Source organism: Paroedura picta, chromosome 10, assembly GCF_049243985.1.
Source record: "Paroedura picta isolate Pp20150507F chromosome 10, Ppicta_v3.0, whole genome shotgun sequence".
Lineage (NCBI taxonomy): Eukaryota > Metazoa > Chordata > Lepidosauria > Squamata > Gekkonidae > Paroedura > Paroedura picta.
Genome location: NC_135378.1, coordinates 85,661,720 through 85,675,875, shown reverse-complemented (window position 1 = coordinate 85,675,875; position 14,156 = coordinate 85,661,720).

The window sequence follows — 14,156 nt, the reverse complement described above, 5'->3', positions numbered from 1 at the left end:
TTGCATTACCGTGGATTTTGTTCTTTTATATGTTATACACTCTGTACCCAATTTTGCATTTTTTAAAAATCTCCAGGTGGTAACTGGAGATCTCCTGGAATCACAACTGATCTTCGGATCATGGAGTTCCGTCCCCCTGGAGAAAATAGCTTCCAGTATGCCCTCCTGAGGCCCCTTCCTTCCCCCAACCCTGTCTTTGATGGAATATATTGACTTTATAAACTGCCCCTCTTGACACAGCCATCTCCGTCTGTGACCTTCAAGAAGATCCTCCCCAAGAATTGGGGCCCCCATAATGACACAATGACTTGACAGAAAGGGGATACAGCTTGTCTGTAGGATGTCACAAGATTCCCTCTAAAGCGAAAATTGTAGAGAATTCAGAATTCGTGTTCTCCTCGGACGAGACATGTGAAGAGCGTCAAGAGAAGAAGAAGAGTTGGGGTTTGTGTACCTAATTTTTTGCTTCCTGTAGGAGTCTCAAAGCAGCTTACAATCACTTACCCTTCCTCTCTCCACAACAGGCACCCTGGGAGGCAGGTAGGGCAGAGAGAGCTCTGAGAGAACTGGTCACTCACTGGCTGCATGTGGAGGAGGGGGGAATCAAACCTGGCTCTCCAGATTAGAAGCCGCCACTCTTAACCACTAATCCGTGTTTTTAGGAGAGGCTGAGGTTCAAGGGGGTGACATGAGGAAAGTCCATCCCCAGGATCTCTGGTTATAAATGGACCAGGTAGTAGATGCCTGAGACCCTAGAGAGCTGTGGCCAGTCAGAGTGGACCAATCAGCAGAAGGCAGCGGTGTGTGATATTAAAACGACCAAAATGGCCGAAATCTCAGAATTATAGAATCACAGAATCCTAGAGTTGGAAGGGACCTCCTGGGTCATCTAGTCCAACCCCCTGCACTATGCAGGACACTCACAACCCCATCACAGAGAGTGGAGCAGTTCCCCCACCAACCAGAAGGGGGCACTAGGTTCTAGGGAGCCGCCTGTCCCATTCTGGAGCTAATTGATGCAAATATGAGCAGATTTGCGTGCATGTTTATTATTTTAGCATAATTGAGCATTTCACATGACAAACTTGCATCTCCTTCCCCCGCCCCAGACTTGATCTGTATCTACATCTTAATCTCTTTATTTTCTCCTTTGACATAGTGCCAAAGCACCCGCGGTAGTCTTCAACAGAAGATAAGACTTACAATCTGATACAGGCAGCACAAAAGGGGCGGGTGGGAAGGCGGAGATGGAAGATGGAAACCCGATTCGGAAAACTCTTGTACATCTGGCCGTCTACGTACAGTTGGCCTTGATGGATGTGTGCTACGGGAGGGGCCGTGGCTCAGTGGAAGAGCCTCTGCTTGGCCTGCGGATGGTCCCAGGTTCAATCCCCAGCATCACCAGATAAAAGGACCAGGCAGGAGGTGATGGGAAAATTTCTTCCTAAGACCCTGGAGAGCCATGAGGAAGGGCTGTGACTCAGTGGTAGAGCCTCTACTTGCCTTGCAGAAGGTCCCAGGTTCAATCCCAGGCATTTCCAGCAAAAAGGACCAGGCAGGAGGTGACGGGGAAAGTTCTCGGCCTGAGACCCTGGAGAGTCATGGAGAGACTCAGTGACAGAGCCTCTGCTTGGTCTGCTGAAGGTCCCAGGTTCAATCCCCAGCATCTCCAGTGAAAAGAACCAGGCTATAGGTGATGGGAAAGACCTCTGCCTGAGAGACCCATGGAGAAGGGCTGTGATGCAGTGGTAGAGCATCTGCCTGGCATGTAAAAGGTCCCCAATTCAAGGACCAGCCAGCAAAAGGCCTCTTGGGACCCTGGAAAATATACGTGTGTTCCTTTCTGAAAGGGGAGACTCGTTCAGGCAGGTGAAAGTGGAGTATAGAATCATAGAGTTGGAAGGGGCCATACAGGCCATCTAGTCCAACCCCTGCTCTACGCAGGATAAGCCCTAAGCATCCTAAAGCATCCAAGAAAGGTGTGCATCCAACCTTTGCTTGAAGACTGCCAGTGTATAAAAACCAACTTTTCTTCTTGGCAACTATGTGGAAATGCACCTGTCAAAAAAATGTTGCAAACCAGTAGGAACTTTGTGTTTTCTCAAAACGGTCACAGATACTGCTTTGAACTCACTGCTCAAAAGTGATCCAACTCAGTTTGAATCTAGTAGCACCCTAGGAATATTTTGGAGCTTGACCTTTTGAGAGTTGAAGCTTGTTTTGTCAGCCCCAAAATCTTTTTTATGTTTACGGTGCCGCTGGACTCGAATTCAGCTCTTCTACGGCAGGCCAGCTTGGCTACCCTCCGAATCTGTGGGAAGTTTATCATCAGTAGTGGAACAGCTCTGCCTCCTCCTGTCTCTTCCTCCAGGTGTGGAAAGGAGATGAAAAGCAAGCTGGTGCCAAATTACCTGGGCGGGCGAGAATTGTAATTTCTGCTTTTCATTTGTGGGCTCTGATCTCCACTCATCCATGGATGGGCCACTGCACAGACCAACATCCTCCAGAAATTTGGCACCTCGTGCCGTCCCTTCCAAGGTCACCTCACAAGATATCCTGTCCTCCAAAATACAAAAAAAAATAAAATAAAAATGGGCATCACATGGACAAGCCAAGCGGGTCAAAGATTAGTCCGCCATTTCTCTGGAACGAATCACCTGTCGAGTAAATGACCCTCAGAGAAATGAAACAACAGCCTCTTGACTTTCTCCTATTCTTTTGTCGGTTTTCTCCGCAAGCTGCTTAATCTGTCGTCATCCCCTCCCTCCTATACATTTTCCCTTCATAAAGCCATTTTTGTCCACCTCCCACAGCCGTATAATCCTGCCTTTGTGGCCGGAGGAGAAACGTTAATCTCACCAAATTGTACGTCTGCGGCTGATCACCGCCACAGGCTAAGAAAACCAAAGCTGGCTTGACATGAATGGCTTAAACTGGCCCATTAGAACTTTCTGCCTCGCCGTGTCCAGCTGTAAAAGTTAGTTTTGGCAGGCGTCGCTCCCGACGTACCATCAGCTGGTTTCAACAGTAATGGTCCGGGAACCACATCGGAGCGGAATAACGGCGTGCCCTCACAGAAGTTCTCAAATTATAGCTGCTTCCCTGAGAGAGTTTTGAAATTTTCCTCGCAGTGCCTCCCTCTTAGATATGAACCGTTCTGAAATCCGGCCCCTTTCGAGGAATCGGCTTCCGTGGCCACGCTGAACGTGGAGGTTTTCCAAAACGGGGAGGGTCTGGTGACTTCCCTACCCAACGCAAATGGCTTGGAATGTTTTGCCGGCACTTTTGCCGCCCAGTTGGCGGGGCTGCCAAAACATTGGCACGTGGGCGCCAGCTGTGGGCCTCTCTGAAATTTGTGCTTTTGTGGGCTCCGTCATTGTTGCACGGAAACAGCCCATAATCATTAATTGGGCGGATCACTGGATCACCTGCCTTGCATACCGAGGCAAATGCTTTGGAAACTCAGGGCCGTTTTTATGAGCTCCAGGCCTTGTTTTGCTGGAGAGGTGAAGGCCAGTTTTATAATAACCTCAGCCTTGGCTAATGGACAGGGGCTGCAGCTTAGGGGGGTAGAGCATCCGCTTGGCATGCAGAAGTAGCAGTGTATTTAGGGGACGGGGATGGGGGGGGTATATGCCCTTGGCACTGGTTGAGGGACATGCAGGAGGACTCTGGTAATCAGGGGGCCTGGAGGCCACCCTCACCTGGGTCCCTCAGTGGCAGGTGGACTGACAGATGGATGAGATGTGCATGGCAGGTGGGCGAGCCAGCGAAGGAGATGTGGGAGGGTAGAGGAGATGTGTGGGGCGGCCCAGAGGAGACACATGGAGTGGGCAGGCAGAGGTGATACACAGGGGAGATGTGCAGGCAGGAAAAATGCAGGGCAGGCAGGTGGAGTAGACACATGGGGGGGTGGGGGGATGCATGGGAAGGCTTCCTGGAGGAGATGTGCAGGCAAGCAAGTTGAAGAGACATTTATAGGTAATTAATTTATTAATTAATTAGTAGTTACATTTATGCTGGCTCATGGTGGTTCACAGCAGTCAGTGGGCGCAAATAATCATTAAAAATTAAAACAGTTGAAACAGTTAACAACAGCCCAAAAAATCGGTGACATTAGACTTCTGATTCGTAGCTCAGAATCAGACGGGGGGCTGTCTGACTTGCCACATGATGGCCGGGAGAGGATGGTGGGCGGACTGCCTGCTCACAACCCTGCATGCCCCCCCCTTCACCATGCCCCGCCCCCACGTCGCCAAGCCCCGCCCATCCCCTTGCCTGGGGTGGCAAATGCGCTGGGGCCACTTCTGTGCAAAAGGCTGCAGGTTCAATCCCTGGTGGATCAAAGTTCCAGGAGAGCCTTGAAGACCAACAAATTAGCTCTTCTTCTTCTGCGTTCAGACACACCACAAAGATCTTTCCCATGTTGGAAGCTGCAGCCAAAGAAATGTTTGGGAAAATCCTGTGCAGCCAGTTAAACCTCCAGTGGCTCGTTAGAAGCTTTCCTTGGCAAAAGCCCCCCCCCTCCGGCTGTGCCCCGTTTCTAAAAGTGGTGGGCACCAAGAAAGGTGGCAGTACGTATTGTGAGGCCCAGGGCCACCGCGTTGGGGACTCCAGCTTTAGCCTATTGCAGGGGTAGTCAAACTGCGGCCCTTCAGATGTCCATGGACTACAATTCCCATGAGCCCCTGCCAGCATTCGCTGGCAGGGGCTCCTGGGAATTGTAGTCCATGGACATCTGGAGGGCCGCAGTTTGACTACCCCTGGCCTATTGAGTCATGAGGAGTCCAGGCCTAGACCCAGAATCCCCTGGCTGTCCCTGAGGCCGCAGTTTCCTGGTATAGTCCCTTGGATACATTAATGCCCAGTCCTTCCCGTCCCGGAGGAGCCAGGTAACAAGACATGAGAATATAAAATGTCATCACATCCTAGATTGCATCTACAATATTTTGCTTTGCTCATTTTGGGGGGAACGTAAAGTGCTGCGTCGCGGGAACTATTTTAACAGGAAACAAAATAAAAATGTTAAAAACCGCAACTGGCACCAGAAAACATTCCATTAAAATTCCATAAAAATGTAGTTTCATGGCTAAAGGCACCGCAAACATTGATGTCCCCCTCTCCTCTACCTGCTTAATGGCCGCTCTTAAAAAGGACAATTTTTGCCGAGTGCCGCAAATAATAGCTCTGCTGGGCAAGATTTTGGGGGAGAACATCTGGGGAGGGGGGGGGGGGAGCCAGATAGGACATTCAGGGGGCTCAGTGGAGACAAAGAAAACCGGGAACAGGCTCAGCTGGAGGCCGGAAGGGAGAAGCGGTCCCACGGGAGTCGGTGTTCCTGGAGTCCAGATCCTGCAGCAGTTCTTTGGTTTCGCTCGTTGAGTTCCTTTCAAGCCTACAAATAAAGGTGCGTTTCTTTTGTGGGTTTCCAAATTCGCTTAATGAGCAACCCAAATTGTGCAATAAGAATTGTGTTCTGTATCCTGCAAACACAACGCCTATTTGTATGCATAGGCTTCTATCTGTCCACTCGCCTGCCCCTCCATCCGCCCATCTCTGCCCGTCTGTCCATCTATTATCTATCATCTTTCTTAGTGTCCATTCAACTGTCTTCCTCCATCCGTCAATCACCTTTCATCTCTCTTTCCGATCTACTTATCCATCTATCTGTCTGTCTCTGTCTGTCTATCAATCATCTGTTATGTATCATTTTTCTTACTGTCTGATCAATCCATCCATCCATCCATCCATGTGTCCATCTCAGTCCATTCAGCTATCAATCATCTATCAACTCTTTCTGTCTGATCCAGCTATCCAGTTATACACCCATCCACCTATGTCTGTCTATCTCCGTCCATCCGTCCATCTATCCGTCCATCTATCTGTCTTTCTGTCTGTCTGTTTCTGGCTCAGAATCAGGTGGGGAACTGTCTGACTTGCCACATGAGGGGCGGGCAGAGGAAATGCACAGGGGGAATGGGCTGGCCTGCAGAGGAGATGTGAGGGGCATCAAACATCATTATAGGAAGGGGGAGACTTGTCTTGGCAGTAGCATGTGCGAAAAGGATCTAGGAGTCTTAGTAGACCAGACATTGAACATGAGTCAGCAGTGTCACTCGGTGGCTAAAAAGGCAAATGGGATTTTGGGCTGTATCAAACAGAGTATCGTGTCCAGATCACGGGAGGTGATGGTACCACTTTACTCTGCTCTGGTTCGGCCTCACTTGGAGTCCTGTGTTCAGTTGTGGGCACCCCAGTTGAAGAGGGGTGTTGACAAACTGGAGCATGTCCAGAGGAGAGCAACAAAGATGGTGAGGGGTTTGGAGTGTCCATGAGGGGCTGAAGGGTTCAAGCAGCCCCTTCCTCTTACTATTCAGCTCTTTGATAAAGCAGCCTGGGTATCTGTTAAATCCGTGGTTTGAGAGGTGAACACGGACACCGGCCAGGATTTGCGCTTTGATTAAGACACCGGCCTGGTGCAAAAAATACCAAACCAATAACCCCCATAGAAAACCCCCCACTTATCTACCCCAGCAAACGGCTCTTCCCACCAGTGGACACCATTGGTCAGTGTCAGTTTAAATTGACTGGATCCGGCCGTCGGGATTAGGGCTGGCCACTTGGGTGTGCCTCGGCTGCTTCTGTGATTGCCAAGGCGGGCCAAGCAGACCGAAGCGGCCAACCCTAGCAGGATCCAGCCATGCATCCGTCAGCTACATTGTAAGCCACGATCCTGCCTCGGACCTCAGCTTGGTCCTCGGAGGTCTACAGGCCCGACGCCATCTCCATTTCCAAAGAAACAGAACGTCATGTGCCGAGAATTGAGAAGAGAGCACAACAGGTTGCTGGAACCACCCGTGTGCTTCCCTGCTTTTCCACCTTGTCACATCTGAGACAGACACAGGCCTATCGAGTCAGGCCCTCTCCCCCGTAGGCGCCCCAATCTCCCCGCCGCGATACTTCCGCCTTATTAGATCTGAGATTTACAGTCCGCAGGTTTCTCCCGAGCGCGACGCCGTCGAGGAGCAGAGGACGCGTTAAAAAGTTTATCCAGCGCTGCGGCGCGTGCCGCGTGCGCCATAAACGGCCCATTACCGGGGGCCATAAATAATTAATTAATGGGCGCGCATCAGGAGAAGGGATCTTTGGCTAAGATTTAATTTTTTTTTTTATTTCACTTTCATAAAGACTCGAGGGCTCCTTTTCTCTCTCTCTCTTTTTTTTATTATTATTTCTCCCCCCCCCCCCTTTCTCAGGGCTATGAAGCTCCGGTTACGAGCGCCGGGGTGAAAATGAAGACTCACTCCCGGGGAACATTGACGCGTCGGCGCAGCAAATGAATTGGAAATGAAGTGCGGCAATAAAATGAATAATTCAAAAAACACACCTCAAGTCCTGTGTTGTTTGATCAATTAGTGCCACTGGATTAAGGCTATAATTTACGGGGAAGGGAGGGGTCGGGCAGGTGAGGATCCGGAGAGGGAAACGGAGGGAGGGACGGCGGAGAAAGGAGAGGAGAGGAGGAAGGCCGGGACGGAGAGGCATGGCGGGCAAAGAGAAGCGAAGAATCGACACGCCAAGATTGAATTTTCTCTCTGGGTGTCCTGGAGTTGCCAACCTCCAGGGGAGACGTGGAGATCTCCTGGAATTACAACTGAACTCCAGAGGATAGAGCTCAGTTTCCCAGGAGAAAATGGATGCTTTGAAGCAGGGGTGGGCAAACTGTAGCCCTCCACATGTCCATGGACTACAATTCCCATGAGACCCTGCCAGCGAATGCCTGGAGAAAAGGAGGTTGAGAGGGGACATGATAGCCCTCTAAGTATTTGAAAGGTTGTCATTTGGAGGAGGGCAGGATGCTGTTTCTGTTGGCTGCAGAGGAGAGGACACGCAGTAATGGGTTTAAACTTCAAGTACAACGATACAGGCTAGATATCAGGAAAAAGTTTTTCACAGTCAGAGTAGTTCAGCAGTGGAATAGGCTGCCTAAGGAGGTGGTGAGCTCCCCCTCACTGGCAGTCTTCAAGCAAAGGCTGGATACACACTTTTCTTGGATGCTTTAGGATGCTCTGGGCTGATCCTGCATTGAGCAGGGGGTTGGACTAGATGGCCTGTATGGCCCCTTCCAACTCTATGATTCTATGACATCTGGAGGGCACAGTTTGCCCACTCCTGCTTTGGAGCATGGGATTGATGGCATTCACCCGCACAACAGCCCTGTTAGGTAGGCCCTCTCCACCTGGAGAACAACAGGCTTAAGACTTTTGTGGCTGAATGAGGATTTTGAGCCAGGTTTCCCCAGGCCTGGTCAGACCCTCTAAGCCCGGCCTCACCCTGACTCCCCATGTGACACTTTTCGCTGGAGAAGGAAGACTCCTAAGGCCAACCGGGTTCCTTGTGGGATTCTGAAGGTGCTGCCCTGATCACAGGCTTCGGACTAGGGTTTCCAGCTCGGGGGGGGGGGGAATTATTCTGCACCTGCGTAAAATATATATAAGTACATTAACCTTTCCACCTTGGCGTGGGAGGTGGCGTCTACCTGATGCCAAGCTATGCTCCTGGAACCACCAAAGGGTTGGTTGCAAACTGCAATAGTGGGAGATGTCTGGGTGCCCCCTGGGGGTTGGCATCGCCCCGTCAGGCCTGCCCCCTTTTGGAACTCCTCCAGCGGCAGCCGATTCTCTGTTTGCAACAGCAACAAGAAAAACTCCCCCATACAGCCCAGATCTCAAGCCCTCGTGATGTTCCCTCGAAAGGTCACGCCGTCAACCGAGATGGCTCCCTTTCTATCTCCTTATCGCCTCTGCGCGGCCGCCGCCAGCCTAGAGAGGAACTTCGCACGGTAAATTAAGGTTTAGCAGTGTGTTATTTTGCGATAAGCCAGCTCCTGTGTGTCTAAGACACTCGGCGTTCCCTTGAAAGGGTTGATAACTGCGCGGACCTCTTTGGCGCAAAAGGGAAGCGATTGCGGCCGCCCCCATAAAGGCACCTTGCCTTGCCTTGCCGGGCCGGTGGTGCGTGCGAGCATGTTCCACAGACGGCGATCGGTTTGCGCCGCATGCCTGCCGGCCCTGAGTCTGCTGCGTGTGCTTTGCAAGGCCTCCCCCCGTGGCTTTTTGAATCTCATTAGCCATGTCTGGATATTGTCCATCCGCAGGGGGTGGGCGAACGGCACGGCCGCAAGAACTGGGCTGCTGAGCCACGCGGCACTCGTGGCACATCGCTGGGGTGGGGGCTGCCCCCTCTGGGTTGGGAAACACCTGGAGGCTTTGGGGGTGGAGCCAGGAGTGGGCTGGATTCTGGGAGGGAAGGGAACTCAGTGAAGGTCAGTGCCAGAGCCCACCCTCCAGAGCTGCCATTCGATCCGGAAGTGAGCTATAATTCCAGGGGATCCCCAGGTCCCCCCTGGAGGCTGGCATCCATACTTCCCCAGGCTTAATGTTGTGAACTTCAAAGAGGGAACTGTCTAGAGATATGGGGTGCGGCACCGGACCCTGCTGAGTATAGACCCCTGGCTGAGATGTGCATTGAGCACAGAGCAGGAACTTGCTGGTGTTTCTCAAATCTCCTCTTGTATCCTGATTGGCTCAACAAGAGACTTCCTGCTCCTTTGAGCACACTTCCTCCCTGCTCGCCTCCAGGACAGACCAAATCGATATGGAACAGTTAGACGGTTAGTTACGTCTCCCTCTCCTCCCTATACAAAGTTGCTTCTCTTTGCTCTGCAATTCTTCGCATATTCAATGTTTGCCAAAATTCTCATGCTCCGCTCCCCAAATCTCCCCAAATGTTGCCCCAGAACCAATGGGATGGAATTAATTCAAAAGAATTTCTGGCTAAACATCCGGAAGTAGTTCCTGACAGTTAGAGTAGTTCTTCAGTGAAGCAGGCTTCCTCAGGAGGTGGTGGATTCTCCTTCCTTGGAAGTTTTTAAGCATCTGACAGAAATGCGGATTCTGTGAACTTAGGCAGATGGTGAGTGGGTGGGCAGAAGGGATTGTGCCCTTCCATGCTAGGATCTTGTGGCCCTTTCTTGCCTGCCCAGCAAAATGCCAAGTGCTGCTTTGGGGTCAGAAGGCAAAGTTCCTCCAGACCAGACTGACCAGGGATTCTGGGATTGTTTTGTGGGGAGGAATTATCTGGGCATGGAATTGCGGCCACTGTGAGTGGGCAGGTAGTTGTGAGTGTCCTTCATCCTGCAGGGGGTTGGACTAGATGACCTTGGAGGTCCCTTCCAACTCTGTGATTCTATGATTCCAGATAATTCCCGATTTGGAGCTGGCAACCCCAGTAATACGTTTTCATCCCAGGTTCTTCGTTTTCAGCTGCCAGGCATTCTGATAACGGCAAATATTGCTTTGCTTAATTTATGGATTGCCTCAATTGAAACTGTTTTACCATGTTTTGTGCTGTTCTTTTTTTTTTAATGCAACGATTTTATTAATTGTAATAGTTTCTTGATGTATCTGCTCTCTTACTGATATGCTTGCAAGTTTTCTTTTTTTGTGGGAGGGGGGGACAAACTTTATGGTGAACATGTCTAAATCAGACAGATAGCTGTATGTGTTGAATTAATTTGTATCGACTCCAGCCAGCTGGTATTTAATAAGGAGGCTTGCAAATTAACACCATCACTTGATGAAAGCATCTCTAGTCAATCCATCATTGGTCATTTAGTTGATTAATTGGCTCATTAGTTGATTAAGCCGGCAAATATTTGTGTGCAAATTGATCCTACTTTTCTAATGAAAATTGATCTTTCCATGGTTACGCATGTTTCCAGATATTTGTCATGAGGGTAGGTTTTGTTTAATATTGGGGCAGGGGATTAAGAATTTTTTAATGAAAATAATACATTTCTGAGAATCAGATTGGCGCAGTTTACATGGAAGCACATAATTTGCAACAAACTAATTCTGGTGGGTGGCCCTTGGTGGCAGCCACTATGCCAGGGGCCGCCCCTGCCCCCGCGCCTGTCTACCCTCCAAAGCTGCCATTGAGTCCGGAGCTGTAATTCCAGGGGATCCCCAGGTCCCACCTGGAGGATGGCATCCCTAATTGAGACAGTGGTCCCAGAACATCGGCAGCCTTCAAACAGGAGCTTGCTTGGCTCTTCTATGGAGGAAGGTTCCTCATGAGGCTTGCCAACCTCCAGGTGAGGTCTGGGGCTCTTCCCACATTACAGCCCATTTCTAGGCAACAGAGGATAAAAAGGCCGATTTGGGGAGTGGATTCTATGACATCATACCCCGCTGAAGTCCTTCTCCTGCCTAAACTGTCTTAGAATATGCAAGATCTCTTGTGTTCACAGCTCAAAAGGATATGATTAGGTAGGAACTGCTGAATGTTTATCAACACATCTTTTCCTGTGTCCTGATTGGCTCAGCTGGAGACTTCCTGCTCCTTTGAACCCACTTCCTCCCTGATTGCCTCCAAACGAAAAAGAACAGTTAGCCAGACTGACAAGAGTTTCTCTCTCTCTCTCTCTCTCTCTCTCTCTCTCTCTCTCTCTCTCCAAAGTTGTTTTAGTTGTCAATAAAGCGGTGCTCATCTGTTCTGCACAGATTGGGTCACTAGGTTGCACTTGCCAACCTGCCCAGGCCTTAAAGAAGAGGCCCTGAACTTAGACAGGTGGTCCCAAGAAGAAGCAAATCTGGGGGTTTGAACTTGGGGCCCCAGAATCACTGAGGTGGGGCACCCAATGGCCCCCAAGCCCCCATCCAACTCATTACTGCATCATGCTGTTGGAGGGTCAGGCAGGACGTTGACATGAGCAATGGGCCACTTCCAACATCTTCAAACTGATAGAGTGGCTGCCAACCTCCAGGTGGGGCCTGGAGATTCCTGGAATCACAACTGACCTTCAAGGTATAATTCCCCTGAGAAAAAATGTCTGCGCTGAACGGTGAACTGAATGGCATTATTGTGCAACCAAAAAAGGGGTAACATATAATATCCTTTAGTTGTTTTCTATTAGTTATATATATATTTTCCTAAAATTTATGATTTTTTTTCTACATTTGTAGTTGCCTAGTTATATGTTTTATGCTTTTTTAGATTCACAGGCATGTCTTGATAATTTGCTCAGGTTGCATTTTAAGATCATTTATTTCTAGTTACTCCACTGAGAGCGGCAGTCAAGAAATATAATAAGTATAATAAATATAATAAATAAAATACATTTTTGGTCCAATCTGTGCAAGAGATCTCCAGCCACCGCCTGGAGCTTGGCAACCCAAAGTGCACAGAGGGCCATCATGGACTCCCTTCGATAACAAGATGCCCAAAACAAAGGAAAGAAGCCGATCTGGGTGCATCAATCAAGCAGGCTTGCCAACCTCTAGGCGAGGGCTGGAGTTATCTTAAAATTGCACTTTGGACCACGGAGACCAGTTCCCCTGGAGGAAATGGCCCTTGGACGTCATATCCCTGTTGAGCCCCCTCCCCAAAGTCTTCCCTCCCTTGGCTCCACCCCCAAATCTTCAAAAACTTCACCCCCCCCCCCCCAGAGTAGCAGCAACAGATTGGCCCTCTGGGTCACCTGACCCCCCAGGTGAGCCATGTTCTGGCTGGTTGTCCTGGCCAAAGCCACTTGCCCTTCCCTCCTCTGGCCAGCCACCCTGGGGGCGCAAGGACCCAAAGTGCGCTCTACCGGGCTGCTCTTATGGGGACCTCCTCTCCTGTGTCCCCCCATCCCCCTCCAGCTCTGCGAGGCGGGCCAGTTCTAGCCGCCAAACCTCACTCAAGATCTGTGTGTCCCCACCCACCCTCCAATTTCTGTGTCCCTAACTGCTCATGAAGAAAGGCCGCAGGAAGAGTACGGGCAAAGCTATTTGTGCTGGTAATTGCCGTTATTTTCTCCGCCAGACAGTGCGCCCAGCTTCTCTTGTTAATGTAAACATGCCTTTAATGACAGCCTGCGCAGCTTCTGAGCGAGAGAGACCGTTCTCTAGGACGTTTACAGCCCGGGAAGTTCGGAGCACGCTGCAACATTTGGGGGGCTGCATTGCGGTAAACCGAAAACAAACATCCCAGCATCGCTTTCGTGTCTGGCTACTTTTGCACACTTTCGGGGGCGCTTGGCTTTAGGCCAACCTGCTTCCTGATGAAGGAGGGAACAAATTTGGGGGGCAAGTATCAAGTGGAACGTTTGGGTTTTCTTGCAAACGACGGACTGTCTGTTGTCCTGATTTCATCCCCCCCCCCACCTCCCAACAGTCTCTATTGCGGCTGTTGTTACATGACAGAAAGTGAAACAAATCCCTAGGGCTACCAACCTCCAGGTGGTGACTGGAGATGCCCAACTATTACAACTTTCTCTCTGGCATGATACCTCCTTGAAGTGCCTCCCCTTCCCAACCTCACTCTCCCAAGGCTCCACCCCCCCCTCCAAAATCTCCAGGTATTTCCCAGCCTGGAGCTGGCAACCCCAATCACATCCCAATGAAGACCCTCCCGTCCTCAAGCCCCGCCCTCCACATGATATGCCCCAGGATGGCCCTTGGATGTCCAAGGAAGGAAATCGACCACAATCCTCTCAGATGCTACCCCCCAAATCTCCAGGTATTCTCCAATCGGGGGAATCAGAGAGTCTGATCCTGTGAAGGTTCAAGGGGGTGGCAGGTGACACTGGGTGAGCGAGAGGATTGTGAGTGTCCTGCACAGTGCAGGGGGTTGGACTAGATGACCCAGGAGGTCCCTTCCAGCTCTAGGATTCTGTGATTCTATGATTCTATGGTATTTCTTAGTCCTACACATCATAAATATATGGGATTGGATTCAGTGGAAAGGTCAGGTGCTTGTCCTTTGGTTCCTTTCATTGCAGCGGGGCATGTCCCTCCCCGGGAGCTGTTACAATCTGTGTTCGATGAATGAACGGTTCCGTCATGAACACGAAGCCATGTCCCATGTGAGTGTGGACTGTGTGTGTGATGTGCTGCCAAGTCACATGGCAACATTAAGAACTAGGGAGGAAAATCTGCTCAGGATCCTTGGCCCCAAAGAAATAAGGCTGCTTTCAACCAGGACCAAGGCTTTTTCTACCCGCTGGATCAAACCAATGGTCCGTCTTGTCCAGCCTCCTGTCCCACACAGGGCCCACCAGTCCCTCTGGGCAGCCAACAACAGGGTATAGAGTCCAAGGGTGGGCAGGAAGG